This window comes from Sapajus apella, unplaced genomic scaffold (genome assembly GCF_009761245.1).
Source record: "Sapajus apella isolate SASKATOON/1434 unplaced genomic scaffold, GSC_monkey_1.0 scaffold17, whole genome shotgun sequence".
NCBI lineage: Eukaryota > Metazoa > Chordata > Mammalia > Primates > Cebidae > Sapajus > Sapajus apella.
Genome location: NW_022436957.1, coordinates 22,813,272 through 22,820,754, shown reverse-complemented (window position 1 = coordinate 22,820,754; position 7,483 = coordinate 22,813,272).

The following is a 7,483-nucleotide window of genomic DNA, read 5'->3' as shown; positions in this document are numbered from 1 at the left end:
GCTGTTCTTCTGCCTGTCAACACTTTATAATTATAACAGCATCTTACTTTATAAGTAAAATATTCATTTTTCACAATATATAAAACAAAATATGTTCTAGGTAGATAATAACATTAGATAACATGCGGAATATTTTGGCCTATTATTTTAAGCTCACCTAAATGGCTTCTCTTCTTGAAAACTTTTTAATTCTTTCTTAATTAAATATGATTGATTCTGATTCTAGAATATGGAAGTTATTAATTTTATCTTTAATTTCTTTGGCATGCATTTTTTTTTAATCTCACTCTACACCATACCCTTTGGAAGATAAGCAACCTTAAGGGAAGAGACTGTGTTTTATTCTTCTATATAATTTTTATCAAATATAACAGGTGTTCCATATAGTAGACTCTCAACTAATATTGGTTTCAATTAAATACTATATACTTCTATTTATTTTGAGATTAATTATGACTCATGTATCAAGGAAGGAATTTAGTACGCAACTCATGTTTCAAAGATAAACCAGCAAGATGGATTTTTTTCCTTTTATGTGGTTGACACTTTTATATTTATTCCTTTTGGCATGTGCTCTTTCTATACATTTCTCACTTTAATTAGTTGATAATGTCACCAAATGGTTTTGGCTATATCAGAGCAGGTATGTGTAGGAAGTAGCTAAAATTCCTTTATGAATACTCACAAATGCCAAATGAGTTTCTAACATAGGCATTAGGGGAGAATAAAACATCTAAGTTAGTGAGAAAAGAGAAGATATCATCTCTGGTAGGCTGCGAATGAATAGACCTAGGATAATGCAGTGTTTCCCTTAAGAAACATAGCTGCCTAGCTTGTTTTATATATATATGTGTATATATACATATACATATATATATATATATACACACATATATATACACATATATATGCATATACATATAATTACATATGTGTAATTTATCTGACTTTGATTATTTCTCACTTAAAAAATTTCTAGCACATTCAAGTCTAGCCTACATCTGAAGAGTTGGTTATACTACTGAACATTAAAGAAGTTTTAAAATAATTTATATTACTTAAGCTATCTACAGCAACTACAGTTAGCCGCCAGGCATTGACTGGCAGACTATTCTCTGCTTACTAAAATAGAGCAAGCTTGGAGGCACTAGATTTTTGTTCTTATCTTACTTCACTTAGTACCTGTATGACCTTGGCAAGATATTTAACCTGTATCTTGGTTTTCACATCTACAAAGTCAGAGATTCAGATGTCTTGGGCTTTAATGTGTCTTCACTCTGAATATGTTAGTATGCAGTTGTTTGTAAAGAAGACATCCTTGGCTTAATGCCCTCTTATACTACTTGTTAGCTCTTTTACCTTGCACAAGTTATTTAGTATGCACAAGCCTCAGTCTTATCATTTCCACAATAGATATCGTTACTGAAATGCCAGCAGTTCAGTCTAGGTCCTGCTGCTTGTTGCACAGAAAGCCAATCACTGAGACAACAAGTATTGCCATAAAGTAGGCTTCAGGTACTGCAGCTGAGGAGAACAGGAGATCATTCTCAAATTTTTCTCCCTGATGCAATAAAATTTAAGGATTATATGGAAGAGAAGAAATGAAACCGTATGTCAGAAAACAGGAATTAGGGAGGGGTGAGCAAGAGGAATTGGTCCACAGGAAGCAGGTCATCAATTAGGCAATCATGATGGATGAGGGTCTGGCATCTTATTGGCCAAATGAGATGATCTGGTATGTTTTGGTTTCTTGCTACTATCTGGAAGGCCTGAGGGTCGGTATCCTGAGAAAGAAACTCAGATAAAATAATTTTAACTTTCTCAAAATTTAAGACTGGGAAGATCAATTAACATGTTTATTCAAAAGGAACCATTAACATCAGTTTTATGGGACAATTGGGTCAGTTTCAGTATAATAATAGACATGTGTTATAAGGATTAAATAAAAACATGAATACAAAGTGCTTGATACATAAAATCTCTCAAGTTTTAATTATTATACTAAGGGTATTTCAAGCTAACAAAGCCCTGAATATTTCTGTTGTTTAGTTTTAGTATAGATTCTACTGTTTGCAATAGTGAATGTAAATTCTTCTGGTTCAAATTCCTTGTGTTCTAAAATTTGATATAAAAATGAAAGGAAAATATGTAGTATATTTTATTATTTATTCTTTATTGTATGGAGAGATCATTTCTAAAGATACACTGTGTTGAGAGCTAAAATTATTAAACAAGCAAAATACAATTTGAGCCTCTCTAATGGATAAGTCCATATAAAATTCCTGTTACTATAGGAATTTTGGAGTATCTCAAATCTTTGCTCTTAAAAAGTTTGTAATCCAAGTATCAAGACAAGAAGAAAATAATTAAAGCAGTATAATTCAAAGTAGCTGATAACAAATACAGGTATTAGTAATTACCGAACTTTGGAGAAAGGACAATATAGTATGTGCTATGGCAATGAGAAAGAAAATGTAGGCACCTTAAAGAAAACATTTATCAAAGGATGGAAACATAACAAATAGTAAGGAAATGGGAGAATAGCATGAGTGGGACAGGAATGAAAAAGACTATTATGTAACTATGGACAATGGATAGATTAGTCTAGAGATGTTAAGGAGATAAAACTAATAAATGTGAGGAAATTGAGACCTTTTTAAAGTACCAGTTAAAGAACTAAGGCTGTTTCTTTCCAAGAGGGAAATGGAAACCATAAAATATTAACTAGCTATCCCCTCTCTGGCAAAAATCCAAAAACACAACACAACAAAACAAAAAACCTTGAAAAACAAGCTGAATAGAAAAATAGATATTAATTTTGTGTTTTGAAAATACTCATATTATTGCATACATTGCTATCTGACATTAAAAATTCATTCTTTTTTTGTCCTCAAGTGAATTTAAAATGTAAATGCTTTTAAGCAGAGAGATAGTTTATAAATCTAGAGCCAATGTGTGGAATATGTCTCTTTCATTGAAGAGTAAGTGAGATGGTACATAATTGTGTTCATAATATTCATTCCTAACTGCTCAAGAAGAATTTGACTCATGGAAATCAATTAACTGGGGACAATGTTGGTGATGTTCCTCATATAGTGAAAACATTGCTATTGTTAGCAGAATGATATAAAAAATACCTTTATCTAACAAATTCATCCAGTCACTTAATTTATGCCTTACCACAGAGTAAGATGAGCATAATGCTTTGATAATTTCACTGTGATTTCATCTCATAAAATGTAATTTATCTTTTCTTTTTAAATTAAAGTTAAAATGTCTACATGAATGAAATTATTTTCTCTTCAAGGCAAAAACTCACATTTTGTGTATTTTACATGTATTTCTACAAGTATATTAATACTCATAGATATGAAATATGAATAGATACATAAGCGTGTGTGTGTGTATGTATGTGTGTGTGTGGTTTCTAACAACATTTTCATCTTTGGAAGTACTGAAAGAAGTATATAACTCACAAAAAGATATTTTTTTCACTATAGTTTACATGAGCAGAGCACTTCTGAAATACTGTGTTAAGCAATATATCTTGACCAGTAAATTGTTGCAATCACAGATGAATTAACACATATTATTCTTATTATCATCTCTAGAATATATAAACACCACAAATTAAAAATTATCTCAATAAATATGTTGGCACATTACAGTATGTATAATACTGTCTTAAGTATATATACCAGGTACTTTAAAAACACTTGTCAAAATACTACTGGCTGACAAATGTTTTTCATAACAAAAGTGAAAAACCAAAAACTTGTTCCATTGAGAGTTAGTAGAATTCTGATGGAAAACAACATGGCTTAGGAAGTAAATTGAAGGATACTTTAATACCAGCTGTGTAGTTCTGAAATATGTAACCTTGAGCAGGTCATTTAATATTTCTAAATCTTAGTTTCCTTAGCTAAAAAGTAAGGTCTAGGGAATTTAAGAGGTTCAAATATGCCGCGGTGGGTGACATATCTATGAGTATTACTATACTTGTAGAAATACACATAAAATACACATAATATGAGTTTTTGCCTTGAAGAGAAAATAATTTCATTCATGTAGACATTTCAGCTGTGGCTCACACCTGTAATCCCAGCAGTTTGGGAGCCGAGGCAGGTGGATCACCTGAGGTCAGGAGTTCCAGACCAGTCTGGCCAATATGGCAAAACCCCGTCTCTACTAAAAATACAAAAATTAGCTAGGCGTGGTGGCAGGTGCCTGTAATCCCAGCTACTCAGGAGAGTGAGGCCGGAGAATTGCTTGAACCCAGGAGGTGAAGGTTGCAGTGAGCCAAGATTGTGCCAATGAACTCCAGCCTGGGTGACAGAGCAAAACAATGTCTGGAAAATAAATAAATAACTAAATATAAGTTTAAAAAATTAAAAAATGAACATTTCCTATAAACATAATATTATCTATTATTCCAGTGATTCTATTATGAATGTGACTAAGGATTTATTTTACATTTATATAAATAAGGCACTTTCCTTTTAAATTCTTATAAAATGTATATTCCATTACTTTTAACAGAATCTAAATGGCTTGTTGTAAAACTTCTCTTAGAATACAAGTCCATGACAAACCTTTTCCTAAAATACAAAATTTTCCATTATGCTTGTTCATCAAAATATATATATATTTCATAATGTATACGTATATACTTGAAATATATATATATTTCATAATATATGTATATATTTGAAATATACATATATATTTTATAAGTATATATTTGAAATATATATATTTTATAAGTATATATTTGAAATATATATATATTTCATTATATATATCTAAGTGTGTATATATATATATATATATATATACACACACACTTTTGGAATATTAATTTTATTAATGTAATATGATTTTAACCCTGAAATGAAACAAGTTAAGGGAAAAAATATCAAAAATTTTAGAGCCCAGTAATAAATTATATATGCAATGTTGATTCTTCAAGTTTGCCATGGTATTGTTTCCTTTTATATAATGATACTACCTTAAAAATCGGAGAAAAAATGAATATCCATGAAATCAAAAGACATTCCTTTTAGTTTCCATTTCTTTCTACTCTCAATTTATTTATAATTCTAACATTTTTGTTTTCCCCTATGATCTTTGGATCAAATATGTTTAATTTTCTTCATGGGATAAATATTAATATTTGCAAATACCATGTGAAACACAAAGTTATTTTGTTTTAATGAGGGTCTCTACTAATATTTTAGGATAAAAGATTGAGAGGTTTCATGTATATAGATACTTCCCATGATGTGAAACTTAATTCTTGAATGTAAAATGCTTTTTTGCATTTTCTGATAAAACATTGTAAATTACAGTTATGTACATAGCAATTCACTTTAGTGCAAACGTTGGTAAAGTGTAGTTTAATATTCTTAAAACAAGAAAACATTTTTATTCCCATGTAATATATTACAAAGATATATATACAAATTACGTATACAAATGTTTTACATGGAAATATTTGAATTTTGGATATTTAGATATTACAAATATCTCCAAGAAAGGGCCTGAGTTTCTGACATTTTGGAAAGGAATGCTGAAGAGAGAGTGACAAGGCTATGAAGATAAATTGGAAGTTTTTATAATTGTATTGGTAGTCTTTTCTATGTTTCCTGTGTATATAACCAGTGATGTGCTGGAGCTGGTCTGTAGCAGCTCACAAGTACTGATTATTTACATCTCTCCCCAATTCCATAGCTTGGGCATATGCTACAAATCAGTCTGTCCTTTCTTTCTTTCTCTCTCTCTTTCTTTCTTTCTCTCTCTCTCTCTCTCTCTCTCTCTCTCTTTCTTTCTTTCTTTCTTTCTTTCTTTCTTTCTTTCTTTCTTTCTTTCTTTCTTTCTTTCTTTCTTTTCTTTCTTTCTTCCTTTCTTTCTTTCTCTCTCTCTCTCTCTTTCTCTCTCTTTGTATGTGTGTGTATAGAGCTTGTTGTTAAACATTCCCAGCATACCACTTGATATATCTAACTGGATATATCCAACATTTTGTAGGCTTAATAGCTCATGATTTCTCTTTTTCATTCATGCCACTTTATGCTCAGGACCATCCCAGAATTTAAAAAGAACAAATAAATAATATTAGGTAATACCCTGCTTCATAAGATTACAATAGCTTGGGAAGCACAGACACATGAGTCACTGATCAAGGAAATTCAGGTACACTTCAGGCTTAGGAAATGTACTAACTGATTGGGGTTAGAAAATCCCATTGGACTATGTGGAAGTCACAAATTAAAAAGTGATTTGCCAGATCCTGAATCGAGTTTTCAGCAAAAACTTGCAGAGATGAAGGGAAAACAAATGATTTGTTTATCAGGGTTTTTACACATCCCACCAAATTATTAGGTTATATTGGAAAAGTAATTTATTCCCAATTTATATTTGAATCAATAATTGAGGTCGGTATTAGACAATGGATATGAAACTTAAGTAGATCTAGCTGTGAGTAGCTATAGAAGAAAAATTAAGGTAAGTAGATAGGAGTCAATTACATTCCATATTTGTAATCTTAATTGATCACAAACATTCTTCCCCTACCCACATCCAAAATTCTTATTGATGTAACAAATTAGACATCAAAGAGATACATTAAAAGTGGAAGAGAGGTCACATAGAAAAGAGCAGCCATTAAGGTTGAACAGTGTTTCCATGTGGGCAAAAATGTTTAATGGTGTTTTATTCATTTCTCTCCAGACCTGGACACATGAAACTTTGGGTTATAATCTCTGAATTCCAGAATAAATACATGTTTTATTTAGATACATGCAAGGAGAGGATCATACAATTTTGAGGAATGAGAGAGAGACTATTAGATAGCCTAGAATTGTCTAGCCTTCTGCTAGACTAAAAATAAGAGGAAGTGTGCTGGGATTTAAAGCATGTGGTATGGGTGGACCACATACCAATAGCTCATTTTAGGCTTTAGTGGTTCTTACCATTTTTAGAGTTCACAGGCGTCTTACAACATCTAATAAATTATAAACTCCTTTTATGGAAAAATTCACACGCATAATTTTATGCAATTTCAGGGGATTTATGGATCATCCACAGAATTTATGTTAACAGTATATTCTCTGAGCCTTAAGGGTTTCATCTTGCTTGTCATGTAAGACTGATCAGCATATACTTTTCTGAAAAAAAATTGTGTATAACATTATTTCATAAACTTTAGAAAGGGACCAGTAACATAACACGTTGAAACAGGAAGAGAATTAAACCCCAAAATTCTTATCTTTATGATGTAAAACACATATTTTGCTTGTCTTCCATTAAAAACATGCTGATTTGGGTGTCCAGGTTCTTAAGATTGACCATATTGCATCTGAATTAAATTATGTCCAAAGTCAAGGACCATAGTCATAAGCAGCTCTGCTACATTACCCTTAAGGATTTCTACCACTTTCTAAATCTGTATCCCTGACCTTAATTTCTCATGCATTCAGTGACTCTT